General features: G+C 38.7%; 1 protein-coding gene across 2 annotated transcripts in view; it reads left to right on the top strand.

Moving 5' to 3' along the window:
• Positions 1-11,298, top strand: part of TMTC2 (transmembrane O-mannosyltransferase targeting cadherins 2) — a 395,147-nt gene that overhangs the window by 48,232 nt on the left and 335,617 nt on the right. The gene's annotated exons all lie outside the window — the stretch shown is intronic.

The following is an 11,298-nucleotide window of genomic DNA, read 5'->3' as shown; positions in this document are numbered from 1 at the left end:
TTTGAGGGGGGGTCCTGATGCTCATTGGCTTTCCTTTTGTTGTGAAAGACTGTATACAAAAGATACTACAATCTCAGGTTCAGATTGAAGAAATACTCAGAGTATGAATCTTGTTTTATTGCTGGAAGAAAAAAAAAAAAAAAAGAATAAGGCACCAGTGAGCATCTTGAAAAACACAATGGGGATTTATTTTGCCTTCTGTTCATGTGTGTGCCCTTTAATTTTTTCATTCTTCAGGCAGAGTTCAGACAACCCCAAATTAAAGCAGTTCCTGCCGTGCGTTGCGTGATGTTTAAATCTTATCTGGTTGTTCTGGAGATGGACAGATAACAGTTGTTGCAGAAACCCTTTTGTAGTATCTGAAAAGACAACTGTCACGGAGAATGCTGTAACCCCCCGTGTTACAAGATGAAGTTAGATTATATCAGCTGAGGTCCTTTGCAGGTAGTGATCCCTTTAATAGTATTTGAAATGTGTTGACTGAACAGAAATAGGGTGTCCTAAGTGAAGTTTCATTATCCATGGGAGCCGGTTGTAAATAGCACAGTGTTGTGATGTATGTTTAGTTAATTTCATGTTCTTTTGAAGCTGCTCTTCAGTAGCTTAAAATGCTTATTACCACTAAACATTGTACATTAGCACACAAGAGCCTAGAGAAAACACCACTTACCCTTTGGTAGCGGACAAATAGATAATAGCGGAAGATAGGAATTAATTATCTTTATGCAGATGTCACATCAGCCTGCAAAAGAATGGGATTATTTATGCTTTGGGAAAAAAATACCATTTTGTTTTTATGAAGATGCAGAACAGGCAAATAGCTGCTAAGGAATAAATTATTTGAATTGGTATTAACTCAGTGGCTTATTCAGAGCATCTAGGAATATAGTACACATTTTTTAACCTCCCTTCCCCCTTTTAAATTCAAGAAGTACTGCAAAATGCTTCAGCCTTCTGAATTAGGAACTGTGGCAGAATGATTGGTTTCTTTTGTTCTGTTCTTTACATGGGCAGTCTGTTTGCTTGTCGGCACTTATTCAAGGTGCTGATCCTAAATTGCAATACTTATTGGCCCTGGCTATAGAGAAAGCATTGTTTGCCTGTCTTACTGTGCTACTGAAAGCATTATGGAATATATTTAAGGAGGGGTTTTTTCATTTGTATTAGAAGTTTCTTCTAGTGATAAAAAGAGCTTTTGTAGCTGTTAGTAAAAGGTACGGGACACTAGAGTTTTGGAATAACTAAGAACTGCATGTGCATTTGTAAAATTCTTTCTCCTCACTTGCTCAGTTATTTAGCTGTTGATTTGTATCTAGCATTTGTGTTGAAACAACCAACATCATCAACATTTTATCCATCTGTCTTATAAAGTATTTAAAATATATGCTTTGAGGTAGGTACATTGCATTTCTATTTCATCTTGAGTTTCTAGGGCTCAATTAATAGCATTTGGCGCCATGTGTGTTTTTGTCTAATGGGTGGTAGTTTGTTGGACAGATATGGGACGCATCATTTTTCAGCACTTATGTGTGTAATGGGGATATAAAAATGGCCATGGCTTCCAGCTTTGTGAAGGGGAGAGACACGCATGCGCACATGAACAGACACCACATGTCATAGGCAGACTTCAAAGATGGCTCCCCTGCGTTCCCCTCTCCTGGCTATTCAACCCAACATGAATGCAGGTACTATAGTGAAGGGATTTTGCAGATGTAATTAAAGTCCCAAATCAGTTGATCTTAAGATATGGAGATTATGCAAATGGACCTGACCCCAAAAGTTGAGCCCTTTAAAAGCAGAGAGTTTTCTTTAACAGTGGCAGAAGATGGAGTCAGAGAATTTCCAAGCCTAATAGGGACTCTTCTCAAAAGGCCATTGCTGGGTTGAAGATGGAAGGGGCCATGTGAGAAGGAACGCAGAAGGCTTCTAGTGGCTCCTTGCTGAGAGCCAGTGAGACCATGGTGATGTCAGTCTCAGAGTAGCAAGAAAACAGGATAATCCGGCAACCTGAATGAGCATGGATGTGAATTCTGGCCTAGAACCTCCAGAGAAGAAGGCAGGATAGCCATCACCTTGTTTTCGTTTTTTTTTTAAAGATTTTATTTATTTATTTATTTGAGAGAGAGAGAGAGAGAGAGAAACAGCATGAGAGGGGATAGGGTCAGAGGGAGAAGCAGGCTTCCTGCAGAGCAGGGAGCCCAATGTGGGACTCGATCCCAGGACTCCGGGATCATGACCTGAGCCGAAGGCAGTCGCTTAACCGACTGAGCCACCCAGGCGCCCATTGTTTTCGGTTTTGTATGAGATTCTAAGCAGAGAACCTAGCGAAGTCATGCTGAACTTCTGACCTACAGAACTGTGAGCTAATAGTCTTGTTGTAGGCCTCTACATTTGGGGTAATTTACTTTGTAAAAATAGAAAACGAGGGGCGCTGGGTGGCTCAGTTGTTAAGCGTCTGCCTTCGGCTCAGGTCTTGATCCCAGGGTCCTGGGATCGAGCCCCACATGGGGTTCCCTGCTCAGCGGGAAGCCTGCTTCTCCCTCTCCCTCACTTGTGTTCCCTCTCTCGCTGTGTCTCTCTCTGTCAAATAAATAAATAAAATCTTAAAAAAAAAAATAGAAAACGAACACACACATGCAGATAGACAGGGTGGTCATTTCTCTATGCCAGGAGATGTTAGAGACCCTTCTTCATCAATTCCAGTTTAAGGACCTACTTTCTCCCTCCCCCCCCAAAAAAAAGAGTTGGATAACATTAACGGAATTTTAGATTTACCATTAATATCCTAACTGTACACATGAGAAAACAGAAGTCCAGAGGAGTTAAGATTTTGTCCAGGGTTTTGGCGTGAGGTAATGGCAGAGCTGGGATAGGAGCCTGTATCCTGATTCAGGTTTCAGCGTTTTTTCCATGTTTCTCTCAGTGATTTAGCTTTAAATTGGAACCAAAGTGTAAAGCTACATAATGGCAATTTCTCTGTGATAATGCCAAATGTCAGGAAGGAAAGGAGTCGGAAAGAAAGGTAATTTCAAGAGAGCATTATTATTTTCTATCTAAAGGTTCTAACACATGGAATACAGTTTGGTGAGCACCACTGGTTTGTTGGCCAGCGTAAAATCTTGACACTTTCTAAGTTGACCCATGGCTGAGTTCTCGCAGTGGTTCTGCTGTTGTTTGCAGTATTATCATAATAGGTTATTTCTTTTTAACTTTAGACACATTTAGCACTTTCTTTCGGGCATCCTTAGTGATAGCAGCTATTTGACCCCCCCCTTTTTTTTAAACATATAAACCTGGCACATAGTTTGTGCTTAAGCATACTTTGTTTTTTTAAATGTTATTTTTAGAGGTAGGTAAGTGATATGATGAAAAGCGTAGCTTCTTATTGTATTTGAACCTGAGAAATAGGATGCCCCAGTGAATTCCACTCTTTGCGGATTTCATAGTAATTCCGTGTAGGGCCTCTGTGGTGTTGGCCTGGAGTGTGTCGACTGCGGAGGAGGTGGAGTGTGAGCTTCTCTATTTTCGTATCTTCCTTTCCTGCCCAGAGGTCCTGTGTTACCATGGAATCGCTCTTATTTCTCTTGAGTGTGCTGAACTTGTTTTTTATTTTTTAAATCGAGACCTATAGGACATACAACAATGTGGAAGTTTAAGGTATACAACAGACTGATTTGATGCGTTTACATTGCAATATGATTTCCGTTGTAGCATTAGCTGAAGCCTCCATCATGACACATAATTATCATTTCTTCTAATGCTGGGAACAATTAAGATCGGCCAAACTCTTTCATCTTGGACTTGGTTCAACTTTAGAAACTATTATTCATTCATTTGTATTCACATAGCAAGAAAACAAAATCCTGTCCTTCTTAACTTACATTCCAGTGAGAGAAACAGACAACAAACCTTTTTTTTTGTTTTTTGGCTTATGACAATCTACCTGCTTGGCTTCTCACATGTGAGTTTAAAAATGTGGATACACCTCCACCTTGTAGCTTGATGCTTTCTTTGTGCAGTAGCTGAACTCCTGAATTTGAGGCCCGGCCTCAGCACAAAGAATCCAGTGTCTCCGTGCCTTTTGGTCCCCGGTGGGCTCCATTTCTCTTGATCTCCCACAGCCTCACTTGTTGTGCCTCTGGGATCAGATATAAGCAGAATCAAGTTTAGTGCATCAGGAAAGAGGATTAAGATTGTGGTAACAGATCAAAGCTGTTTATTTTAAAGCAGTTTTTTTTTTTTTTAATATTTTATTTATTTATTTGACAGAGACCTAGCGAGAGCAGGACACAAGCAGGGGGAGTGGGAGAGGGAGAAGCAGGCTTCCCGCGGAGCAGGGAGCCCGATGCGGGGCTCGATCCCAGGAACCCGGGATCTTGACCCGAGCCGAAGGCAGACGCCCAACGACTGAGCCACCCAGGTACCCCTTAAAGCAGTTTTTAAAGATGGACAAAGGGCATGGTTCTCACAGAAAAACATACAGTAGCCAATTCAGATGTTTGTGTGATGGCACAAAGGACACTTTGTTTTTTTTATCCCTTTAATTGTATTTGTTCAAATTATGAAGTTCCTCCTAAGTTTTCTGTCATTGAGCTCTAAAAGTTAAACAAAGAATGACTGATGTTATGTATTTCCTGTAATGTTGACCAATCAGGCAGGCTAATGTTGGAAACTAGCATGTGTGATTTGACATGAAGGGGTGAGATGGACCTTGACATCTTTTCCTTACGTTTTTGAGTGGGGACCTGAAACAACATTGGGTTTACCATTTCTTTTTTTTTTTTAGATTGATTTATTTATTTGAGAGAGAGAGCGCCTGCGCATGCCCGCGTGGGCGGGAGGGGCAGTGGGAAAGAATCTCAAGCAGAGCCCCCATTGAGTGGGGGAGGGAGGCTCCATCTCACAACCCTGAGATCATGACCTGAGCGGAAATGAAGAGTCGAGGCTTAACTGACTGAGCCACCCAGGCACCGCAGGGTTTGTCATTTCTTAAAGGAGTTGAAAAATCTTGGCATTCTTCATTCTCCTCACCTACCACTGCCAGTGAATAGAGATTGTGTCAGAGATAATCATAAAGTTAATTATTTTGTAATAGTAGCTGATATATAGAGATTTTTTTAACCTAAGGCTAAGTGCTTGGTATGAATTAGCTCGTTTATTTCACACAACAATCCTGTGAGATAATAATAACTATTATCAATCCCGTCTTCAAGTGCATCCTTGTTTCCAACACCTCACAAAGGGCTTCGTAAGTATTTTTTTCTGGTTCCCCAGCACAGCCTTCTGAGGTATTATCCTACCAGCATGTAATCTCTACGAGGGCAGTGACTTTGTTTTCCTCTTCTAAGTTAAATCCTAGGATAGTAGCTATTATGGCACCTGGTATGTGCTTAGTAAATAGTAGATAATGAATGAACAAATTCCAAGTTCTTCGATGAGGGGACTGTTAAAAAGAAGTTAAATAACTTGCTCAAGGTCAAGTGGTGAAGGTGGAATTTACACCAATGCATGTGTGACTTAAGACCCTGTAATTTCTTCTTTTTTTAATCTTTTAAGTTTTTATTTAAATTTCAGTTAGTTAACATACTGTATACTATTAGTTTCAGGTTTATTATTATTAGAATTTAGTAATTCATTACTTATATAACCACATCCAGTGCTCATCACAACTGTTACTCTCCTTGATACCCATCACCTGTTTAACCCACCCCCCGCCACAACCCTCAGTTTGTTCTCTGTAGTTAAGAATCAGTTTCATGGTTTACGTCTCTTTTTTTCCCCCATGTTCATTTGTTTTATTTTTTAAGTTCCACGTATGAGTGAAATCATATGGTATTTGTCTTCCTCTGACTGACTTATTTTGCTTAGCATAATACTCTCTAGTTCTATCCACGTCGTTGCAAATGGCAAGATTTCATTCTTTTTGATGGGTGAGTAATTTCCATTACATAAATATATACCACATCTTCTTTATCCATTCATCACTTGATAGACATTTGGGCTCTTTCCATAATTTGGCTATTATTGATAATGCTGCTATAAACATCAGGTGCATATATCCCTTCAAATCAATATTTTTGTATCCTTTGGGTAAATACCTAGTAGTACAATTGCTGGGTCTTAGGGTAGTGCTATTTTTTTAAAACAATTTTTTAAAGGATTTTGTTTATTTGAGACAGAGAGATACAGAGAAAGAGAGAGCATGAGCAGGGGGAGAGGAAGAGGGAGAGGGAGAAGCGGACTCCCCACTGAGCCAGGAGCCCAATGTGGGATTCGATCCCAGGATGCTGGGATCATGACCTGAGCTGAAGGCAGACATTTAACCATCTGAGCCACCCAGGCTCCCCAGGGTAGTGCTATTTTTAACTTTTTGAGGAACCTCCATACTGTTTTCCAGAGTGGCTGCACCAGTTTATATTCCCACCAACAGTGTAAAAAGGTTCCCCTTTCTCTGCATCCTTGCCAACATCTGTTGTTTCCTGTGTTGTTGTTAATTTTAGCCATTCTGACTGGTGTGAGGTGATAGCTCATTATAGTTTTGATTTGTATTTCCCTGATGATGACTGATGTTGAGCATCTTTTCATGTGTATGTTAGCCAGAGCCTGTAATTCCTACCAATGAGCTATAAGAATTATGGTTTTTGTTAACAAATTTCTGCAGTAATGTTAAATTTAGAGGCTGAATGATGTATAATTCTAGGTTTCTGAAATAATAAGTATAAAGTTATTTTGGAAACTCTTCAAAAAGTTATTTTGAAACTGTTGTAAATCATTTCTTAGTGGAAAAGCTATAGGTTAGAGTGGCTAATCTTGAAGAAATCATGCATAATATGAGTATTACTTATTTATATGAAAATAAGAATGTACATGAATATACATATGAATATGTATGAATATATTCATATACATGAATATATATGGATACATATGAATATATTAAATTCTATGACACTTTCAATACCATTTTTAGTCCTTTTAAAGAAGGAAAAATTGAAAGTATGGTTTTAGCAAATTTGCCAGTGTTTACTATTTTATAAAATATAATACATAATTAAAATATGAATTTTGTAACTTATTGACACTGGCTCCTACTATTCCTCTTTTGTAGTGCTTTTCTCTTTTCCCTTTTACAAAGAGTATCTGGAATTATGAACAAGTATGTTGTATGGAGTTGGATATGTGTTTTTGATCTTTACATATTTAGGGTGTTTTTAGGGATAGGTTTGTGTTAAGAGGGGTGAACAGAATTCCAAGCTATTTCAAAAAGGATTGCACCAATTTTCACTGTCTCCAGAGTGTTTTGAGTATGTGCTTTATTCCAACCAATATTATTGGCTATTAGTTTTCAAAATTACTGTAGTTTTTACAGGAGTAAAAGGGCATTCCATTTTAACTTGCAGTCTGGTTTTGTTTTGTTTTGTTTTTGGTAAAGTTAGACATTTTTACAGAAGAATTATTAACTAGATACACTCCCCCATAGACTATCAATTTCTTCACTTATTGGCGGGTTTTGTTTTGTGTTCTCGCTAGTTGGTTACAAGAATCTCATGGCTGAGATTATCCTGAGTTACTAATATGCTGTTTATATTCTGGTGAGCATAAAATTGGGAGCAGCTAGCCACTCTTTTGGTATATTGGTTTAAAGAATTCATAAAAACCAACCACTACATCCTGCAAATTTATTTTGAATTAGGACTGTGTGACTCCGTAATATCAACATATACCTTAGTAGAAATTAGACAACATCTAGGATTTAGAACTTTAAAGAAAATAAATACTACAATACGGTTCTGCTTTAAATAGGAGCAATGAACTTTATGAATAATAATCTAAGACTTTGGGGGGCTGTACTAGCAATACATTGAGACACATCTCCTCTGTCTTCTCTTTATTCCCACTCCTAGCTGTGCTGGGAGGTGGCGTAACTGGCTTTGAAATCTCCCACATCAGGTGTTACTGCCTTGCTGTCATTAGGCGCCAGGCTCCAGTCACCTACATCAATTGTGCTTGCCGTCCTTGAGGAATGCTACGCTGAGAGTTTCTCTCTCTGGGTCTTTTCATCATCTTTTTGAACGAGCACTGCTCTTTTAAGCCAACAGAATAGAGGCATACACCTTGGTGACCTCCTGGTTTTTCATTTCCAGTAAATACCAGATATGGAGTTGGTCCTGTCAGCTGCTTATCTTGTCTACTCTTCACTGTTGCCCTCCTACACTCAGGAACCAAGTAACTCTATAGATTAACTGTGTAAAGTTTATTTATTTTTTATATGTACAGGGAGGAAATCATTTGTTGTTGTTGCAGTCTTTTTTTTTTTTTTTAAGATTTATTTATTTGGGGGGGGAGAAAGAAAGCGCGTGCGCAGGCTGGAGTGGCAGGGAGGGTCAGAGGAAGTCCTAGGCGGGACTCCAGGCTGAGCGCAGAGCCCCATGAGGGACTCGATCTCAGCACCCTGAGATTCTGACCTGAGCGGAAACCCAGTCGGTTGGTTAGCTGACTGTGCCATCCAGGATACATATGAATGTGTACATATGAATCTTTGCTGCAGTCTTGATACTATTATGCCAGTTTGCTCACTGAAAACAAAACAGCTTTTTTTTTTTTTTTAACGAAGGAAGAAGTTTTGTAAAAACAAGAATGACCACATGTAAACATCCTTTCGATGATTTCTTATATGTGGCTTTACTGTGTGGGGGGCTGAAGTTTAAAAGTAAATACAGTGTTATTGTAACAAGGGTTTATAACTACTTTTTCATATTAGCCAGTGTTTTATATGTTGTGTGGCTTAGTAATTTTGACTGGAGAGATCCGACTAGCAAAATAGTTATTCATTTCTGTTTGCTGAATCAAGAAGGATCTATAAAGAAAATTTCAAAAGCGCGTTTCTTTCAAAGAAGGTAGGAAAACTTTACACATAACTTCTGAAAATTTAGGTCTCTCTTGTGAAATAGCCATAGGCATACTAAATTCTCCGGGAGACCCAATTGATTAATGTGTAAAGCTGTTTAAATTTTCAAAGATCTTCTAAAATGCATTTCTAGTTTTTTGATGCAAAAGTTAATTGATTTCAAATGTCAGCCGATGTCTTATGGTGATGAAAGTCGTTGGCCCTCCTAGGGAAATACAGGTAAAAATAAATTGTACTATGTTAATTAGAAAAGCTCTATGGAGTTAGAGCCGTCACTGAGCAGATTCTCTAGAGTCTGAGTAGGTCATGTTTTGCCATGTATTGGGACGTTCTGGGATCCTAGTTCCATCTATGAAGGAACAAATGGGGATGTCACCAGAATCAGGAGATTGAGATTTATGCCTGGGAATCAACCTATCTAGAAGGTACCCCAAAGGAATGACATTTGCTCATACTTCCATTATTCTGCCTTTTGTTTATCAGAAATGAGTTGAGAGAAGATGGAGAAATTAAAGCATTTCTTAGAGAATAATAATCAAGAGTAATTGCATTGTTTTAAATGCACTCTGTTTTCTAGAAGCAAATATTCCATTATTGATTTTTCTGACGAGTACTTTAATTCACCGTGTTAAGAAAACAACAAAAGAACTCAGGGGGTGTCAGACTTAACAATTTTGTGTTATAAGAAGTAGATAGTTCTTACTTAAAATAATAGGCTCTGCTAATGTATTGATAGAATAAAACTTTCCAAATTAAATGTTTAGATTATACTTATTTATTTATTTATTGGGGGAGGAGGGGCAGAGAGAGAATCTTAAGCAGACTCCACGCCCAGTGGGGAGCCTGACGCGGGGCTTGATCTCACCACTCTGAGATCATGACCTGAGCTGAAATCAAGAGTCAGACACTTAACTGACTGAGCCACCTAGGCACCCCTAGATTATACTTTTAAAGAAGTACTGCAGCTGAGTCAGTTCATGCAATAGTGTGTCATTTTGGAATGTGAAAAAGCACTCCTGAATATACATGGCCTGGAAATTGAGTTTTCTTGATACTTGATATCAAAGTCCAGGACAACTGCACTCATGTCCTTGTCAACAGGTGTGTTTGAGAATACGTTAAATGAGCTACAGAAAGCATCTCCAACAAAGGTGTCATATGAGGCATAATTCTCTTCCAAGTACGATCTGTGAGCAGCTTTCACAAGTGAAAACTTCCTTGAAATGGAGTTCACAGTCGAAGTTCATCGGTCTGCTCTTGTACTCGGAATGCCTGCCAACATTCCAACTTGCAGTCACTTTGAGTGAAAAATTCTTCAGATTCCTTGGTGGTGTAGGCAAATATCTTTAAATTCTGATTGCTGGGCACCTTATTACAGAGGAAGCACTGGGCAGGTGAGCTGAACTGCTCTGTGTTTTTCCTTCGTTCTTTTAAGGTATTGAGCAGTAGTTGACTGTGTTGTCTTATTGCTTGTGCTTCTTCAGCATCAGTCCCCTTTCTCTTCTCCTTAGAGTATCTGGAATTTCATTTGGGAAACCTTTTCTCCTATATTCTCAGTCTGTGTAGTTAAGGAGGGGTTGCTCTAATGGACAAGGGACCCATCTCCTATCCACTCAGTAAATGGTTAAGTAACTAATACTGGTCAAATGAGACCAATTATTGGATTTTTTTTTGTTGTTGTTGGAATTATTGGAAAGGAGACCAACATTTTACCCCCCTGGAATTTCTTAGCTAGGAGTAAGCAAGATGGCCTGCTGTTGGTGGGAACTCTTATCATTCCTGAGAAAAAGGCCAAGTTTGGGCTGGAAATACAGAATCCTGACAGCCTAGTCTGAATACATCATGAGTTATATGAGGCAATACGTTCTTCTTTTTTGTTTGAGTTGGCTTCTGTCATTTGTAACTTTAATGGACCTGATTGACATACTTTTAATTGTTTAAGATTGGATCTACCTTCATCCTCAGAGCTAACTTTTGTGTATGTATCATTGCTTTCTTTGGTCAGTTTAATTTTTCTTAAAAAGTAGAGTGTTTTTTTTTCTTTTAACTCAATTAAAAAGTAAATACTCAATGTAAAGTGGTAAAATAGAGCAGACAGACCTCTGTTACACAACTTTTACATCTGTGCTCACAAGTGAGGTTAGGCAGCCCTTGTCTAGTTTGGGATTAAGGTTACAGTAGCTCATAAAATGAGTTGCAGGATCACGCAATGTATACTTTATGTATCTTACAATTTTATGTGTCAGTTATACCCCAGTAGAACTGAAATCTTAAAAAAAAAATGAGAGAGCATTTCCTCTTTTTGTGTTCTGTGAAAGAATTTGTGTACAATTAGAGTTATGTGTCCTTAGAGTTATGGTGACATTATCTATAAAACTATCTAGTCGTAG

Source organism: Mirounga angustirostris, unplaced genomic scaffold (genome assembly GCF_029215605.1).
Source record: "Mirounga angustirostris isolate CCGP_5_RB_7025 unplaced genomic scaffold, mMirAng1.0.hap1 SCAF_5, whole genome shotgun sequence".
Lineage (NCBI taxonomy): Eukaryota > Metazoa > Chordata > Mammalia > Carnivora > Phocidae > Mirounga > Mirounga angustirostris.
Note: the sequence above shows the minus strand (reverse complement) of the source record. Positions and strands in the feature narration are given on the sequence as shown.